The 19,742-nt window shown below is 41.8% G+C and overlaps 1 long non-coding RNA gene across 1 annotated transcript; it reads left to right on the top strand.

Annotated features, from left to right (window-relative positions):
• Positions 1–3,316: 3,316 nt before the first annotated feature.
• LOC128313305 (uncharacterized) lies at positions 3,317–17,953 on the top strand. Its single transcript, XR_008293817.1, has 3 exons — positions 3,317–3,656; positions 4,363–4,529; positions 17,793–17,953. It is a non-coding gene; the product is annotated as an uncharacterized LOC128313305 (long non-coding RNA).
• Positions 17,954–19,742: the final 1,789 nt, after the last annotated feature.

Here is a 19,742-nt window from a genome sequence, read left to right as displayed (position 1 = left end):
CTTGGGGGTGTGGCTCGCTGCTCTGCGCGCAGCGGAGCTGACGACCTCCCGCCCACCACACCTCTTCTTCTTTGGCGTATCCTCTCAGTGACCCTGAAAGGTGGGTGGCAAAGGGAAGTGAGTTCTCGGCTTTCTCAGCCCCGTGGGTGTGCGTTCCCGGAGCGTGCCCATCCGTTCGCTCACCCATTTTTCTGGCCCTCCAAACACCCAGCCGGCTTCCCTTCCACTGGCCCTCTCTGTCTTCCTCCCTCTTCTGCTGTCCTTACAACTGTGTTGTTCGGGGGTGCTTGTGGCCAGTTCGTCTACTGCAACAGCCCTGGGCTTATGAACGTTTTTTAAAATGACTAACCTACACGGAATAGGCAGCTTTTTCTTTTGTCAAGTGAGGATATTTAAAAACATAAAATTGCCGTCTGTTAATGAATCCTTTAGACAAATATATGTGAGCACCTACTCTAGCATGCCCTGGAGATACAGTGGCAAACTCTCATTGCAGGCGCTTCCCTTCTGGCGTGTGTGGGAAAAGAGAGAAAGGGCCCTAGAGGAAGAAAGAAGACAATGTCTAAAATTTAACAAGGAGGAGGGCAGGTTTCTTTCTGCAGGTCTGAGAAGGGAACTTTGAGTTCAGTCCTGGATGAGAGGAGGCAGCTTTGGGGATAGCTGACAGAACGTTCCAGAAAGAGAAGCTGAATAATGCAGAGAGCTGGAGAGGAAGGTTTCTGCGAGGGGAGTGAGAGAGGATGGGATGACGCTGAGAGGTGGAGCAGGTGATGTAGGGTCTTTATGGTGAAGACTCTGCATTTTCGTTCTGAAAGTAATGGGAAAACACTGAATAGTTTTGAGCAAGAGAACGACTTGTTCTGATTTATGGTTTTACAGTACTACTCTGGCTTTTGTGTGGAGGGTGGATGACAGGAGGCCAAGGGTAGAGGCATCAGATGAATTAGGAAGCCAGCAAAGCAGAGGCGCCTGGGTGGCTCAGTCACTTAAGCATCCGACTCTTGGTTTTGGCTCAGGTCATGGTCTCTCAGGTTTGTGAGTTGGAGCCCCATGTTGTGCTCCACGCTGACAGCACGGACCCTGCTTGGGATTCTTTCTCTCTCCCTCTCTCTCTCTGCCCTTCCCCTGCTCTCTCTCTCTCTCTCTCTCTCGCAATAAAAAAATAAACTTTAAAGAAAGAAGAAGAAAAAGAAGCTACCAAAGCAATCTGATGGGTGATAGTGACTCAGTTGCTGGTGAGAAATGTTCAGATCCAGGTGGTTTGGAGGAAGAACTTACAGGATGGATTGGATGTAGGGGAGTGAAGGCAAGTGAGAAGTGACTGGGTAGTGGAGGAGCTTCTCTTTCTGGAACATTCTCTCAGATATCCCCAAAGCTGCCTCCTTCTCATCCAGGAAGAACTTACAGGATGGATTGGATGTAGGGGAGTGAAGGCAAGTGAGAAGTGACTGGGCGGTGGAGGCAGCCATTTACTGAATTGGGAAGACTGGAGGCAACAAGATATGGGGAAAAGTGGAAAGTTCCATTTTGGACATGCAAAATTTGAGGTGACTGTGATTCATCTAAGTGTAGGTGTTCAGTTGTGAAGGAATAGGTGAATGAGTCTGGAGCAGGGAGAGGGTGGGGTGGAGACACTCCGTGGGAGTAAAGGCACTCACCTGAGGACAGAGGGGTTAGAATGCAGAGGAAGGCCTTGGGCAGAGTCCCTGGGAAATCTAACATTTAGAGCCAACACTAAGAGGATTAAGAAGTGCTGAGTGAGGTAGTAGGAAACCCAGGAGGGTGAGATCACAGGCCTACCTGCCACACAGCAGCCCACAGGAGCCCTGTGGACCTAATCCTAGGGCCTTCCACAGATATTTATTTGAACGATACCCTGTTCTGAGCCTGGCACAACTGTGGCTATACAGGAGGCCTGGTGAACGGGCAGACACAGGATGGTTCAAGTGGCAAAGTGCTGCCTCTCAGACCTTCCCTCTGGGGCTCTGCAACCCTCTTTTTGAATAAACAACCCCCCTCACCAGCTCACCTTTTTGTTTCCCTTGTTTTTGTTTTGTTTCGTATCTTTACTTTTTTTTTTGTAATTCCCAATTGTTTTCCATCATTTTATTTTACACCCTACTCACATGTATAATAATTTTCAAACAGTAGTAGTAAAAGCATAAATAACAGTTATGTATCCATTATAATCTTCACTTTGCTAACATGTTTATATTATATTTTGTGGCATATTAAAATCATTTATTCTAGATGGTGGAATTATGGCTGTTTTAATTTTCTTCTTAATTCCTTTTTTTTTAATTTCCCAAATCTCTACAATGACCATATGATACATTTCTAAAAACAATTTTTTTAATTTTATTTTTTATTTTTTAAAATTTACATCCAAATTAGCATATAGTGCAACAGTGATTTCAGGAGTGGATTCCTTAGTGCCTGTTACCCATTCAGCCCATCCCCCCTCCCACAACCCCTCCAGCAACCCTCAGTTTGTTCTCCATGAGTCTCTTCTGTTTTGTCCCTCTCCTTTTTTTATATTATTTTTGTTTCCCTTCCCTTATGTTCATCTGTTTTGTCTCTTAAAGTCCTCAAATGAGTGAAGTCATATGATTTTTGTCTTTCTCTGACTGACTAATTTCACTTAGCATAATACCCTCCAGTTCCATCCACATAGTTGCAAATGGCAAGATTTCATTCTTTTTGATTGCCAAGTAATACTCCATTGTACATATATACCGCATCTTCTTTATCCATTCATCCATCGATGGACATTTGGGCTCTTTCCATACTTTGGCTATTGTTGATAGTGCTGCTATAAACCTGGGGGTGCATGTGTCCCTTCAAAACAGCACACCTTATCCCTTCGGTAAATACCTAGTAGTGCAATTGCTGGGTCGTAGGGTAGTTCTATTTTTAGTTTTCTGAGGAACCTCCATACTGTTTTCCAGAGTGGCTGCACCAGCTTGCATTCCCATGTATCTTTACTTTGATCGGCTACTTACTGGTTTGCTGCTATGTGGGGCAAACCATTTGGGGCTTGTTTTCTCTCTCCCTTTCTAAAAATGTTTTTATTTATTGGGGGGGGGGGTTGGGCAGAGAATGAGCTGGGGAGGGGCAAGAAGAGAAGGAGACAGAAGATCTGAGGCAAGCTCTGTGCTGACATCAGAGAGCCTGATACGGGTCTCAAACTGACAAACCTTGAGATCATGACCTGAACTGAAGTCAGATGCTTAACCTACAGAGCCACCCAGGCGCCCCAAGCTTGTTTTCTCTTTTTATTTTGATTTTTTTAAATTTTTTTTAACGTTTATTTATTTTTGAGACAGAGAGAGACAGAGTATGAACAGGGGAGGGGCAGAGAGAGAGGGAGACACAGAATCCGAAACAGGCTCCAGGCTCTGAGCTGTCAGCACAGAGCCCGACGCAGGGCTCGAACTCACAACCGTGAGATCATGACCTGAGCCGAAGTCGGACACTTAACCGACCAAGCCACCCAGGTGCCCCTGTTTTCTCTTTTTAAATAGTGCTTCACCCTTTGCTTTCTCTTCTCCCTTCACAGACACCATCACTACCAAGTCCGCTAAGGGCAGGGTCTCTAAGAGTCATCTGCAAATGCTTCCCATTATGTGCTCAGTCAGGATTTGCTGAGTAGACAGGTGGGTAGATGCATTTGCCTTTTTATTCTTGTTAGGATGCTTTGTGGAACAAGGAGGACACGAATATGTCTTTGTGGGAGGCCGTGGAGGAAGGTCTTTCCGATCTCCGGGTAATGTGCCTTAACTTCTCCACAAACCATCTGTAGCAGATTGCCTTTTCTAAAAAAGACCACACCAGTATTTCCAGCCCCACATACTCTTCCAAAACTTTGGCACTGCCCCCTCAAGATGGGGAGTCTCAATCCCCACCCTGTGAGCCTGGGCAGGACATTATGGTTGCTGGACAAAGAGATTCAGGGCTGGCTACATAATTTGTGGGGCCCAGTGCAAAATAAAAATGTGGGGCCTTTTGTTTAAATATTATTGGGAATTTTAAGATGGTGACAACAGAGTGGTAAACCAAGTGTGGGTCTCTTCTAAGTACGGAGCCCTGGGTGACTGCACAGGTCACATTCTGTGAAGCTGGCCCTGAATAGAAATGGCTTCTAAGTCCTGTCATAAAAGGCAGTGCAGCTTCCTTCTGGCTGTCTCTGAGAATGCTCCATCTTGGAACCCAGTCAAGTAATGTGAGGAATCTCAGGCTACAGGAAAAAGCCACGTTTGGGTGTTATGGCTGTTAGTCCCAGCTGACAACCACTGTCACCTGCAAGATATTGGTGAATAAAATATAAATATAAAATCTTTTGATTCTTTTACCTTCTTCCAGGAACTTGTGGACAGACATTATGCATACAGTAGAAGATTACAAGGACAGGAGCCCTCTTGTGAAGGTTGAATGTTCAACCAAAGCAAAGAGCTCCAGTAGCAGATGGCCAAAGACTATAGAAAAGGAAAGTACTCGCCAGTGGTGTGTTAGAGAAATTTCCTGAAAAGGTATGATCACAACTCTCATTCAGATATAAAACGGACACATGCTAAACCTTTTATTTAACTCAGTAGTCATGGGGGGAAATCAGGCAGATGTTACCACAGGTTCAAAAGAAAATCTGAAGAACACACCCAGTATAGATCAGGAATCATGAAACAGGTGTACAAAGGAGGCAAAACCAATTGTTTGCAAAGAGCAAAAGGAAAATCAGTTGAACCTCTACCAGACAAGATAGAATTTGTATGTCCAAAGGTAAAACTTTACTTTTTTTCAGTGCTATTGATTATCTACATTTTAGAGTTGTAAAATAACACCGTTTTCTGCTGAAGCACAAATAGAAAGGCATTGCCTTTACTTAAACTGGAAAAGTGGGACGCTAAATGGTCTTAGAGATTTCGAGTTTGGGAAAATGTAGCAGGAGGCTAGCTCTGAGGAAAAATAGTACACACTGCTGGTTCTTTTTTTTTTTTTTCATGTTTATTTATTTATTGGGAGAGGGAGAGAGAGCAAGGGAGGGACAGAGAAAGAGAGAGGGAGAGAGAGAATCCCAAGCAGGCTCCGCGCTGTCAGCACAGAGCCCAACTTGGGGCTCAAATTCACAGACAGTGAGATCTGACCTGAGCCAAAATCAGGAGTCAGACGCTTAGCCGACGGAGCCCCCCAGGTGCCCCTACACTGCTGGTTATGACTTAGCATGCTTGGAATGAAGCCTGGGCATCTGCAGTTTTTAATAGTTCCACAAAGCACCCCATTTGAGAATCAATCTGTTAATATAAATTAGCATTCAATTTTCCACCCGAAGGGAGAGCCTAATGTGAGAATAATCCAAATCCTCACCTAAATTTTTTGTTAAAAAATAAACATTTCTGTTGGTTTGGGGTATGTTCTATGGCACTTGGGGGTGGAGGGTTGACTTTCCCACTTGTGTTCTTAACTCTGAGTGGTTTCATTCAGCCATCCCTATCAGGGAAACAGTCCTTCAGGTGTGTGGATCAAGAGGAAATTCCTGCATATTCCCTGTATCTCCTGGCTCCCTCTCTCTTTCGGAATATCCTGTGCTGGTCCCCAGACTCCAGGCTCTAGCTCTGGTGACAGAGAGGACTTCTGACCTTGTTTAGCCTGCAGCAAGGGCAGAGCTGGCCAGCAGGGGGCAGCGCAGGCTCAGGCTGGGGTGTCCTCGCCATACTCCCCTTTCCTCAGCCTGAGCATTTCCTTGCCCAACTGGCCTGGGTGACTATTTCTCTCATCAGAGGTGTGATAGAAAAAGCACACAGTTCAGTTTAGTTCAATCTTTCCTGAACTTTGCATACTACATAAATGACCTTAGGAAGTTTCTCAACTTCTCTTTGCCCAGGTGTTCGTGTTTGCAGAATAGGGATAATTGTACCCATCTCCTAGGATTAAATCAAGTAAATATGTGTAAAACACTTGAAGCAGTGGTTGGCAGAGTTAATACTATAAAAGTATTCACTGTTCTTACCGTCACCGTTATTGTTTATCAGGCACTGTTGACTCCTAAGTGAACGAGACTGTCTTTTAAAGACAGTCTTGAGGCAGGGCAAAGAAAAAGATGTACATGGGTGTACACGGGGTATGGAGGGGGCAGAAGTAACCAAAAAACAGCTTCCCAGAGGACAGAGTGCTTTTAGGAATATATAAGACAAAGGGGCTTGGGAGTTGGGGAGCAAAAGCAGGGGACAGCATTCTAAACAAAGGGGGCAGCCAATGGAAAGGCAGGTTTGGGGAGCTTCAAGTTCAAATCCTTCTACTTGAGCCAGCCCTGGGAGCAAGGGAGGATGTGAAGGGAAAGGAGACAGAGATGGGTAGGGGCCAGATCATGACTAGACTTGAAAGTCAGGGGTGCCTCTGTATCTCAGTTGGTTGAGCGTCTGACATTGGCTCGGGTCATGGTCTCAAGTTTGTGGGGTTGAGCCCCACATTGGGCTTGTTGCTCTCAGTGCAGAGCCCGCTTCAGATCTTCTGTTCCCCTCTCTCTCGGTCTCTCCCCTGCTCACACTCTCACACTCAGAGATAAATAAAACATTAAAAAAAATTTTTTTTTTTTAAAAGAAAAAGGAAAAAAGAAAGTCAGCCATATGGACATGGACTTCCTGCTGCAGGTCTGTGGACTCCAAGCAAGGGCACACAACCTCCACTGTGGGGAGGGAAAAATATTAGTGCTTTAATTTGTAAATGCTATCTTGTTGGGAATTTCTGTTTCTTTTTTTTCTTTTTTGCATTTATTTATTTTTTAAGGGGATACATATATTTTTAAGTTTATTTATTTATTTTGAGAGAGAAAAAGAGAGAGAGAGAGAATCCCAAGCAGGCTTCACGCTGTCAGCACAGAGCCCCACACAGGGCTCGATCTCACAACTGTGAGATCATGACCTGAGCTGAAATCAAGAGTCAGACGCTTAACCGACGAAGCCATCCAGGTACCCCATGGATTTCTTTTTCTGTACCTGATTTTCTAATATGTGAATACAATGGTACACATATGTAATTTATAAATAAATACATTTGGCCCTTGAATGACACAAGGGTTAGGGGCACCAAGCCCCTGTGCAGTCAAAAATCTGCGTGTAACTTTTGACTCCCCCAAAACTTAACGGTAACATAACAGTCAACTAATGCATGTTTTGTATGTTATACATGTTACATATTATATTTTTACAATAAGGTAGGCTAGAGGGAAAATATGCTATTAAAATCACTAGGAAGAGAAAATACATTTACAGTGATGTACTATATTTATTGAAAACCATCCACATGTAAGTGGACCCATGCAGTTCAGACTCATGTTGTTCAAGGGTTAACTGTATTTGTCTATTGGGATGCATGCTAGGTTTATGACTACAGGTCATGCAGAACCACCAGAGATGGCTGGCTTTTAACCAGGAAAATGACAGAAATAACATCTCAGGGGCACCTGAGTGGCTCAGTCTGTTAAGCGTCCAACTCTTGAGCTTAGGGTCGAGCTTGCAGGGAGAGCTGGCCCAAGTTGAGGCGTTGGCATTGGGGATGGCAAAGATGTGGACTTGAGTGATATCAAGGAAGTATTTAGTTCCACTAACAGGAAGTAGTAATCTCTAAGTGGCCAGGTAGCCAAGAGCATGGGGAATAGAATATCAAATGCTCAATGAAAACAAACACTCAAAGAACATCGGGTACCCAATAATTGTCAGGTGTTGGTAGCTATAAATTTTTATTACAGAGTATATAAGTCCAAGATTGGAAACTGTCACTTGTATTTGGACTGTAAAGGTGACCTTAACTGAGTCATGAGAGGATGATGATTCCTTCTTGCCAGGAAGGAGTCAGACTACACTCTTGAGTGAGAATGGTAGGAGGCAGGACCATTGCGGGGAGGAAGGGGAGGCTACGTTTCTGGAAAGAAGGGACTTAAGCATCTCTATAGACTCAAAAGAGAGGGGATCAATGAAGGGATGAAAAACAGAAACAGCTGCTCCAGTAGAATCCCCAGGGCCTGGTGTCCTGGCAGAGTATCATTCCACTTCTCCTCACCAGAGAAACCCCTTCTCTTATCAAAGTGCTCATTTAAAATGGTTAAACAGAATGACTCTTACACAATTATAAAGTGTGTATCAATGATTTATTTAGCTTTACTTATTTATTTAGATTGTTTATTACTAATGACAGAATGGCAGTATGAGAAAATTGGTTCAAAGGCCTATGGGAGAGACCAAAGTATTTCTAGACAATGCAAGACAACACACCAAAAGAAGATGGTCAAGTCAGCTCCCAAACTGGCTAGTGTCTTACTGGTTGGATGAGTTAAATGAGCAACAGCCCCAGTTTGCCCAGGACACTCCTGCTTTTATCACTAAAAGTTCTTTGTCTTGGGAAGTCCCTCAGTCCCAAAGCAAATGGGAACAGTTGGTCATCTTACCTAAAGGACCATAAGCTATAAGCTTTGAAGTTATTCTATTAGACAGGAAGTCACTTCAATCTTTACTTTCCAAAAAGCACTTGCAATTGACCAATCCAAAAGAGGATCCAGCTTTACAGAACCTGACCCTGAATCAAGACAAGTGATACGTCAAACAAAAGCACACTACCCCCTAGAGAATCAGTAATTTGGTGTGGACCTGCTCCACAGCACTCCATATAGCATTGAAGACATGAAGTTATCTCTTGCCTCATTTCTAACTGTTGAATAATTTTTGACACTCTACAAAATAAAACAAAAAATAATTTCTGTACCTCGTCCACATTTCTGTAGAGGAAAGAAAAATTATCAAGGGCAGGCTCAGTCCTCAGAGCTGGGGGGACTCCTCTCAGTATAAGCCATTCACTTGCATAATTAAGAATTACCCCTCTTACAAAAAACATTAAAAAAATTTTTAAAAAGAAAAACAAAGGGGTGCCTGGGTGGCTCAGTTGGTTAAGCGTCCGACTTCAGCTCAGGTCATGATGTCACAGTCCGTGAATTTGAGCCCCATGCCGGGCTCTGTGCCGACAGCTCAGAACCTGGAGCCTGCTTTGGATTCTGTGTCTCCCTCTCTCTCTGCCCCTCCCCTGCTCATGCTCTGTCTCTCTCTGTCTCAAAAATAAAAACATTTAAAAAATTAAAAAAAAAAAAAGAAGAATTACCCCTCTTACAGTAGCTATCATTTTGAAAGGTTGCAAAAGGTTTAGATCCCTGGCAGGTCAGAGTTCAGTCTCCAGGGACTAGACCCACCCAGATAATCCAGGATAATTTCCCTGCTATAGGATTCTTAATCATATCTGATAAGTTGCTCTGGCCATCTGAGGTGACATATTCGGTTTCCGGGGAGTAGGCTGTGGAAATCTCGGGGAGTAGGCTGTGGACATCTCGGAGGGGGACATTCTTCTCTTTACTGTACTGTGGGTCAGTTTCAGGAGTGCTTTGACTGGGTCATTCGTGGGTCTCCCATGAGGCTGTAGCCAAGAGTTTGGTTAGGACTGTAGTCATCTAGGTTTTAATGCGCCCAGAGGATCTGCTCCAAAGGTCATCCAGTCACGTGGTGGACAAGTTAATGCAGCTACTCTCAGGGGGCCTCGATTCCTCTTCACAGGGGGTGTCCATAGGATTGCTTGGGTATCAAGGCATAAGGCTGGCTTCTCCCAGAGCAAGAGATCAAAGAGACCAAAATGGAAGCTGCAGTGAATGCTTTTTTTTTTTTAATTTTTAATTTTAAAATTTTTAAATATTTATTCATTTTTAAGAGACATAGAGTGTCAGCGAGGGAGGGGCAGAGAGAGAGGGAGACACAGAATCTGAAGCAGGCTCCAGGCTCTGCACTGTCAGCACAGAGCCCAACACAGGTCCTGAACTCATTGACTGTGAGATGGTGACCTGAGACGAAGTCAGACTCTTAACCGTTGGAGCCACCCAGGCGCTCCTGCTTTTTTTTTTTTTTTTTTTTTTTTTTTGCCTTAGAAGTCACATACTGTCACCTCTTCCATGGAATCATTAGTCATGCAAGTCAACCCTTACTGCACGTGAAAGGACCATATTAGGGCGTGACTATCAGAAGGCAAGGGTAACTGGGGCCCTCCGTGGAGGCCAGCCATCCCAAATGTTTATTATTACTCATCTTTTGATGTATGGTATCAGTAAAAAATTTCTCAAGATTGTGGAAACGTTTTCAAAGCATCATTTTTAGAAAAAGTCTATGAGTGCATGTGAATGTATTAATTGTAAAAGTAATGTAACATCGGGGCACCTGGGTGGCTTAGTAGGTTGAGCGTTCACTCTTGATTTCGGCTCAGGTTATGATCTCACGGTTTGTGAGATCAAGTCCTGCACTGACCGTCAGCTGTCAGCACAGAGCCTTCTTGGGATTCTCTCTCTCCCTCTCTGCCCTTCCCCTGCTTGTGTTCCCTCTCCCCATATAAATAAATAACTTAAAAACATTAAAAACCAGGAATGTAACATAAAAAGTAACCTCTCCTAATTATAAACTGCTTTCATTTTTGCATATTCTATTAAGACTTTGTCTGCAAGGGTATCTGGGTGGCTCAGTCAAGTTAAGCATCCGACTTTGACTCAGGTCATGATCTCACGGTTTGTGAGTTTTAGCCCTGCATGGGGCTTACTGCTGTCAGCTTGGAGTCCGCTTCAGATCCTCTGTCCTCCCCGCCCCAACCCCACGCAACTCTTCCCCTTCCCTGCTTATGCTATCTCTCTCTCTCTCTCTCTCTTTCTCTCTCTCAAAATAAAAAAATAAAAAAACTTGGCAAAAAAAATTTATTTTGCATATTTTCATACTGTTGTAAACATAACACATGAAATTTTGCAGTATGATGAGGAGGTTAAATGTTTGGTCTGTGAAGCCTAGATTTCCTGGGTTCAAAGCCTGATTCCACCACTTAGTAGCTATATGACCTTGAGAAAATAACTTAAATTTGATATGCCTCAATTTCCTTATTGGCAACATGAGGATACTAATGCCTCATAGGGGTGCTGTGAGGATTGAATGAGTTAACACATTTAAAAGTGTTTATAACACTATCTGATACGTAGAAAGCGCAAAATGAGAGTTTGCTGCTGTTTTTATTTCTTTTAGCGTTATCTTGTAAAATACTTATGTCATAAAACACTGTTATGTCTTTCTGTAAAAGACAAAAAAAAAAAAAAAAAAGAATATATGGAAGTCCTCTGGTACCTCAGACTGTGACCTTATTTGGAGATACTGTCTTTATAGAGGTAATCGAGTTAAATGATGTCATTAGGATGGGTTCCTAATCCAATATGACTGGTGTCCTTATAAAAAGGGGAAACTTGAAGACAGAGATAGACATGCACAGAGGGAAGACAATGTGAAGGGACAGGGAGAGGATAGCCATTGACAAGCCCAGGAGAGAGGCCTGGAGCAGACTCTTCCCTCACAGCCCTTAGAAGGAGCCAATCCTACTAACACCTTGATCTTGGACTTCTGGCTTCCAGAACTGTGAGACAATACATTTCTGTTGTGTAAACCACCTGGTTTGTGGCACTTTGTTGTAGCAGCCCTAGCAAGCTAGTACAAACACTTTCTTATGATGGAATATGTATCTTTACAATTGTGATTATGCTAATTACTATGATGTATACTCATTATATGAATGATGTTATCACACCTTGCTTAGCTGTTCCCCAATAGTGACACTTAGGATGTTTTCAGTGCTTCAGTATCACAGCTAATGCAGAAATAAATTATTTTTTCAGGATAAATTCTCAGGGGTGGGATTTCTGGGGTCAGGGAATATGGATATTTTTGTCTTGATGTGTCTTACCACTTTGTTTTCTCAAAGGGCCACTCTGATAGTCCATGTTTGAAACATGGTGATGGCAAATCAAAGTCCTGTGTAATTATCTGTCTCTATTCTGGGCCCCTATAGGGCTTCATGCATTTTGGAGTGCGCTTCGAGCATCAGTTTCCATTGTAGTGCTCAGTGAAAAAGTCCACGAGTCACTAGCAAAAACTAGCATTTCTCTACATCTTAGGACATCAGTAATATGTGTGCAATAACCAAAAACAAGTTCCTTCAGCCTATTCATCTCACCAGATGTGCAGCGTGTTGCCTTCAAAGGTGACTCAGAGAAAATCCACTGCCCTACCAAGGAACAGCACCTGCATCAACTAATAAGTATGGGCCCTGTTAGCTTTCTGCATACTGACGTCAGCAGAATGCCCTGTCCTGTTCTTAGCACCACCTTGACCAGCACCACCCAGGTGTGGGTGATTCCCAACTCAGGTTTCACAATGTCCCCCGGGAGGCAGTTGAGTACAAGAGGCAGCCTGGGACCAGGGAGGGTGGAGCTCTGACTTCAAGAGCTAGCTGCCAGTGAAATCTGGACACAGACAGAGTGTTGCTCACCGCCTTCACACTTCTCCATTCAGCATCATTTCCTTCTTTGTGGGCACATGTTACCCTCAGAGGGCTGCAATCTCTCCCCTTGTATCACCTACCCCCAAAAATCTGCTCAAAGTAAACTTTTACACACAGGAACAAGCAATCTGTGCCCAATAATATCACTCCTTATCCAAACGGAAGCTCCACAGGAGCTGTTTTTTTAACTGCTGTGACAGTGCCTGGCATGTAGTAAGTGCTCAATAAACAAGTGTTGACTAGAGGAATAAACTTCATCTTTTAAGGTCATTATTATTATTATTTCAGATTTAAAAAATTTTTTTAATGTTTATTTTTTGAGAGAAAGAGAGAGAGAGAGACAGAGCATGAGCAGGGAAGGGGCAGAGACAGACGGAGACACAAAATCTGAAGCTAGGCTTCAGGCTCTGAGCTATCAGCACAGAGCCCCACATAGGGTATGAACCCACAAGCCAAACCCACAAGCCGTGAGATCATAACCTGAGCCGAAGTCAGATGTTCAACCAACTGAGCCACCCAGGTGCCCTATTATTTTGCATTAGTAACAGCACTTACTATAGTCGAAATATTTGAAAATTAAGAAAAATGTAGAGAAAAAATTGAAGTCACCCATAAAAAATCATCCATAAATCCATAACTACCTTATTCCAAATATGTTAATGTTTTATATATTTTTTCCAGTAACTTTGACATCCAAATTTATATGCTGGCTATTGTGAAAGTGCTTCAAAATAGTGTAAGTATAAGGTAGTATTAAAAAATACTAATTTAAAGGGGTGCCTGGGTGGCTCAGTTGGTTAAGCGTCTGACTTTGGCATGGATTATGATCTCACAGTTCGTGGGTTCGAGCCCTGTGTCCGGCTCTGTGCTGACAGCTCAGAGCCTGGAGCCTGCTTCAGATTCTGTGTCTCCCACTGTCTCTGCCCCTCCCCCGCTCACACTCTGTCTCTCAAAAATAAATAAAAATGTTAAAAAAATACTAATTTATAATTTCCTAAAAATGGTCTTTTGGGTAGTCCTAAGTATTATCTCCTCCAGCCATTTCTGTGCCCAGTGGCCATCTGTTTTGTTGATATTCTTGACAAAGGGGATAGAGTTATCCTGGGTATGATAAAATGTGCAAGACCTAATTAATTTTTAAAAGTAAGTCCATGTTTGGCAGTTCCTTTGTCTGGGGCCGGCAGAGAGGGAACCTGCGGGGAGGTGGAGAATAACGGGCAGTGTCACAAAATCAAATAAATAACTGTAACATGTTGGGTGTTGCAACTCTGAAAAGTTGGGAATGATCATGGCCCAAAGGCAGTGGTCCTCTGGCACCTTGTGTGTGTGAGGGCAGCTTTTGTTGCAAACCAGTCCCAGGGACCCTGCCCTTGTGTGTCGGGCCTCTTCATACCACATTCCTCTCAAAAGGTCTCTCTTTTGAGTTGATGGCTTGCTTAAAATCCAACATCTTATTTAAACGTCTATGTTTTGGGGTGCCTGTGGGGGGCTCAGTCGGTTAAGCGCCCTACTCTTGATTTCGGTACAGGTCATGATCTCAGTTTGTAAGTTCAAGCCCCACATCGGGCTCTGTGCTGACAGCGTGGAGCCTGCTTGCAATTCTTTCTCTCCCTCTGTCTTTGCCCCTCCCCTGTTTGCTCTCTCTCTCTCTCTCTCTCTCAAAATGAATAAATAAAACATTTAAAAAATAAAATAAAACTTTATGTTTTCAGTCTTCTCACACCGGTACTATTTCAAGAACAAGACCAGAAAATGGTATCATTTATAGGATCTCCCTTGTTTGCCCAGTTTGTTCAAGGTCACCAACAAATTGTTGACACGTTAAGACTGGAATCCAAATTCTGGGATGCCCTTCCATTTTGTCATACCCACACTCCTGTTTGTTCCTTGTTCTGGGTTGAATTATGTTCCCTCTAAATTCATATATTAAAGCCCTAACTCACCAGTATCACAGAATGTGATGTTATTTGGAAATAAGGTCATTGCAGATGTAATTAGTTGCTGAAGTAGAGTGGGCCTCTAATCCAGTATGATGCATGTTCTTATTAAAAGGGAGAGTGATGTGTTAAGATGAAGGCAGAGAGCAAGAGGATGCCTCTATGGGTCAAGGAGTGCCAAAGATTGTCAGTTAACCACCCTTAGCTGGGGAGAGGCATGGAAGAGATTCTCCCTCCCAGGCCTCCCTCCAACCCTGTGGACACCTTGATCTCAGACTTCTGGCCTCTGGAAGTCTGAGACAATATATTTCTGTTGTTTAAGCCATGTAGTTTTTGGTACTTTGTATCACGGCCCTAGTAAACTAATATGCTCTCCCTAGTATGACTGAGATGTCATTGAATCTTGGGAAATTAATGTTCTCCATAGAGTTGGAGTCTCTTTGGTGATTCTAGCTTCCTTTTTCCTCATTTTGGAAAGTGGTAGTGCTCAGGCAGAGGTAAAGTTTTCTGATATGTTCCATATTCCAGTATGTCAATAGTTTGAATTATTAAAGTCATGAATGTGCAGGGTAAAGTAAAATATGAAAATGTGTGATAAAAAACTTGGTGCGTAGAGTATACCATCAGATTATATCTATGGAAATTATATCTGTATATTCAAGGGACCTTACACAAATTATATCTATTGTTTGTGTACATACACACACACATACACACACACACACACACACACAGATTGTATTTATGCTCATGTACAAAGAAAGAGATTAGGAATATAATGGACATCTATAAACTACTTCATCCAGTGTGCAGAGTGCACATTCCTCTCATGCTTACATGGAACATTCACTAAGATAGACTGATCTAAAAATCAATGATCGAAGCTTCCACTCTAGAAAAGTAGAAATGGAAGAGCAAATCTAAAGCAAGCAGAAGAAAAGAAATAAAAATTCGAGGGGCACCTGGGTAGCTCAGTTGGTTAAGCGTCCAACTTTTGATTTTGGTTCAGGTCATGATCTCACAGTTGGTGAGATCGAGCCCTGTGTCAGGCTCCAAGCTGCCAGTGTGGGATTCTCTCTCTCCCACTCCCTCTGCCTCTCCCCCCCCCCCATTCTCTCTCTCTCTCTCTCTCTCTCTCTCTCTCTCTCTCTCTCAAAGTAAATAAATAACCTTTAAAAAATTAGAGTAGAAATCAATGAAATATGAAACAGGAAATCAATAGAGAAAATCACAAAACTGAAAGATGATTCTTTGAAAAGATAAATCAGATGATTTAACTCTAGGCATGATAAGAAAGTAAGAGAGATGACCCAAATTACTATTATCAGGAATTGAAGAGAGGATATCATTGCAGATTCCATGGATGTTAAAAAGATGTTAAAGGGATATTATGAACAACTCTCTGCTCACAGATTTGATAACCTAAGTGAAACGGACCAATTCCTTGAAAGACACAACCTGCCAAAATTCACACAACAAGAGATAGATAATCTGAATGGAACTTTAGCCACTAAAGAAATCAACTCAACAATATATAACCTTCCAAAACAGAAAGTACCAGGCCCAGATGGGTTCACTGGTGAATTCTACCAAACATTTAAGGAAGAAAAGTATATCAATTCTCTCTAATCTCTTTCAGAAGATAGAACCAGAGGTATAGTTCCTAATTCATTCTGTGAGTCCAGCATTACCCCAATACCCAAACCTGATAAACTACACACCAATGTTTCTCATTAATACAAATGTAAAAATTCTCAACAAAATATTAGCAAATAGAATATAATAATGTATAAAAAGAACTATACACAATGACCAAATGGGATTTATCTAAGATACACAAGGCTGATTCAACATTTGAAAATTAATTAATCTATCACATCAACTGACTAATGAAGAGAAGGCACATGATCATATCCATAGATACAGAAAAAGCATTTGATAAACTCGAGCATCTATTCATGATAGAAACTCTCAGTAGGGACTCCTCGGTGTCTCAGTTAATTAAATTTCTGACTGTTGATTTCAGCTCAGGTCATGATCTCACAGTTCATTAAATCTAGCCTGCTTTGGGCTGTGCCCTGCCAGCACAGAACCTGCTTGGGATTCTCTGCCACTCTCCTGCTCATGCACATTCTCTAACTCTCTCTCTCTCTCAATATAAATAACCATTTAAAACAAAACAAACAAACAAAAACCTCTCAGTAAACCTGGAAAAGAGGGGAGCTTTCTCAACTTGATGAAGAGTACCTATAAAAGAATGTACAGCTTATATCATACTTAATGGTGAGAACTCAAAAGCTTTCTCACAAGGGTAGGAACAAGGCAAGGATGTTCCTCTCATCACTGCTTTTAAACATCATACTTGGAATTCTACCTAATGCAATAAGACAAGGAAAGGAAATAAAAGGTATACAGATTTGGAAGAAAGAAGGAAAACTGTCTTTGTTAACAGATGACATGATCATTTATGTAGAAAATCCAGAAAAACTCAACCCAAAAAGCTCCTAGAACAAATAAGCAATTATGGCAAGGTCACAGAATACAAGGTTATGATATAATAATCAACCACTTTCCTACATATATATATATATATATATATATATATACACACACACACACATATATATACATATATATGTATATATATGTGTATGTGTATATATATATATATATATATATATATATATATATATATATATATATATATACCATCAATGAACAAGTGAAATTTGAAATTAAAAAACATAATACCATTCACATTAGTACTGCAAGAAAAATGAAATAGGCACAAAACTACTGAATAGGGCTAATCTAGCTACCCGGTAGGATAACATAGAAATGCTAGAGGGTGGCCTCTGAGGCTAGATCAAAAAAGACACCAGGCTTCTGCCCTGTTCTCTCCACTCACTCACTCTGGGAGAATCCAACTGCCATATTGTCGAGACACTCAAGCATCCCTCTGGAGAGGTCTACTTGGAAAAGGACTCACGTCTTCAGCCAGCACCCAAGAAATTGAAACTTTCTGTCAACGGCCATGTGAGTGAACCACGTTCAAAGTGGATGACTGTAGTCCCAGATACATCTTGACTGAAACTTTGTGAGAGACTCTGAGCATACTCCCCAAACTAAGCTCCTCCTGAATTCCTAACCTGTAGAATTCCTAACCTGCAGAAACTGTGAGAGAAAATAACTTTTTGTTGTTGTTTTAAGCCTTTAACTTCTGATGCAATTTGTTTCGCATAATAGATAACTAACCTAAATGGGGATATTATCCACTGAGTAAGTGAATCCTGAAGGAGAACTAAGTTTCAGGGGACAGTATAATAGATATGGGGCCACACAATTCGCTCTTGCCAATAGAATTTAAAAGGAAATGATATGTGTCACTTCCCATTTGAAACCATTAAGAAAGGTTCTGCCTTTTCTACATTCACTCCGTCTTCTCTACCTCCATTTCCCCCAAACCAGGGCATCATTGAGGCTATGTGGTGAAAAATGTCAGAACCACAGGATGGAATGAGCCTGGATCCTGGAATCACTCCTGAAAGAAAGCTTCCTATGAGAAATCCCAACCATGAACACCTGCTTTGAACTTTATGTGATTGATAAATAAACATTAATTGTATTAAGCCACTGAGACTGGAGATCATTATAGCAATTAGTGCTGCTTGGTCTGGATAATAGATACACATTAAGTTTAAGTTATATCTGAGGTATCAAATATGGAGGAGGCAGTTGTAAGTACTAGATGCTTGGAAAAAGCTGGAGAAATAGCTTGTGTATCATCTGAGGTCCCCAGGCTTTCGGGAGTCTCCATTCTTAACTATCATGTTACCAAAATGCACATGACATATGCACTAACACATCTGATAACTTAAAATAAGTTTTTAAAAAAATATTTTTATTTTTAAGTAATCTGTACCCAGCATGGGGCTTGAACTCACAACTCCGAGATCAAGAGTCACACGCTCCACTGACTGAGCCAACCAGCACCCCAAAGTAAGTTTTCAATATTTTGGAATTTTCATCGAAAATTTTCCTTTTCAGTCTGTAGTCTTGTTGTGGTGTTCAAGAAGTTTTCATAGTTGGGGCACCTGGGTGGCTCAGTTGGTTGAGCGTCCAACTTCAGCTCAGGTCATGATCTTGCCATCTGTGAGCCCCGCGTCGAGCTCTGTGCTGACAGCTCAGAGCCTGGAGCCTGCTTTGGATCCTGTGTCTCCCTCTCTCTCTGCCCCTCCCCCATTCATGCTCTGTCTCTCTCTCTCTCTCTCTCTGTCAAAAATAAAAATAAACATTAAAAAAATTTTTAAAAGAAGTTTTCATAGTTAATTGTACCACTTACTAGGCATCCAGTTCAAAGTCACTCATGATAAAGATAAAGGTGACTGGCATATTCTTGAAGTAGTCCTTTCTGGTCATTGATTAGTGGTTTAGATTAATCTGGGAGCCAGACTACCTGGGTTTGAATCCAGATCCACCACCTGATAGATCTGTGAACTTGAGCAAGATACTTAATCTTTCTGGACCTAAGTTTCCTTCAATTTCATTTCAATGAAATGAAAAATTTTCCTCCATTGAAAGTGAGCATAATAACAGAACTGAACTCATAGGGTTGTTGTAAGAATTAAATGAGTTAATATATATAAAACACCTAGAATTCAGACTGACATATAATAAGTTCTAGGTAAGTGTTAGCTACCATTTTTATTTTCTCTTATATACCTTTACACCTGAACCTTCCCATATTTTGCACAAGAGGAAAACCACAACCATGAAAAAAAACCTATTTTTTTAAAGAGAGGGAAAAATCATGATAGACATGACTTAAAGATGCATGGAGAAGAACAGTTGGAGGTTGAAGCTCTACTACTCTGTTGGAATTTCCTTCTGACCTTGCTTACATCAGACCCAAGTCAATATCCCCAGGTGAGAACTGTCACTCAATATTGACAAGCTAAAATATATGAGTTTGCCCAAATTGTCATTTTCGGTAGGATGCATATTTTGGTTTGATTTATTTGGCACTTGTAAATTATATTTCTTTTATGAATTTTTAAGAATTGAGGTGTGTAGGTGTGGCGTCTTGGTGGCTCAGTTGGTTAAGCGTCCAACTTTGGCTCGGTCACGATCTCACCGTTCGTGGGTTTGAGCCCTGTGTCAGGCTCTGTGCTGACAGCTCAGAGCCTGGAGCCTGTTTGGGATTCTGTGTGCCCCTCTCTCTCTCTTTCTGCCCCTCCCCTGCTCACACTCTGTCTCTGCCTCAAAAAAAATAAACGTTAAATTTTTTCTAAAAAATTGATATGTGTAAATGTGCTCATATATTAATCCCTTCTTAGAAATAAGCATCCACTTCTTAATTAAATTGAATTAAGGGCTCCCTTGTGCATGGAACTAACACTGTATAACACTACATAAAAC

The sequence above is a fragment of the Acinonyx jubatus genome, chromosome E2, assembly GCF_027475565.1.
Source record: "Acinonyx jubatus isolate Ajub_Pintada_27869175 chromosome E2, VMU_Ajub_asm_v1.0, whole genome shotgun sequence".
NCBI lineage: Eukaryota > Metazoa > Chordata > Mammalia > Carnivora > Felidae > Acinonyx > Acinonyx jubatus.
The sequence above is the reverse complement of the archived record's forward strand: the minus strand, read 5'-3'. Positions and strand labels throughout refer to the sequence as shown.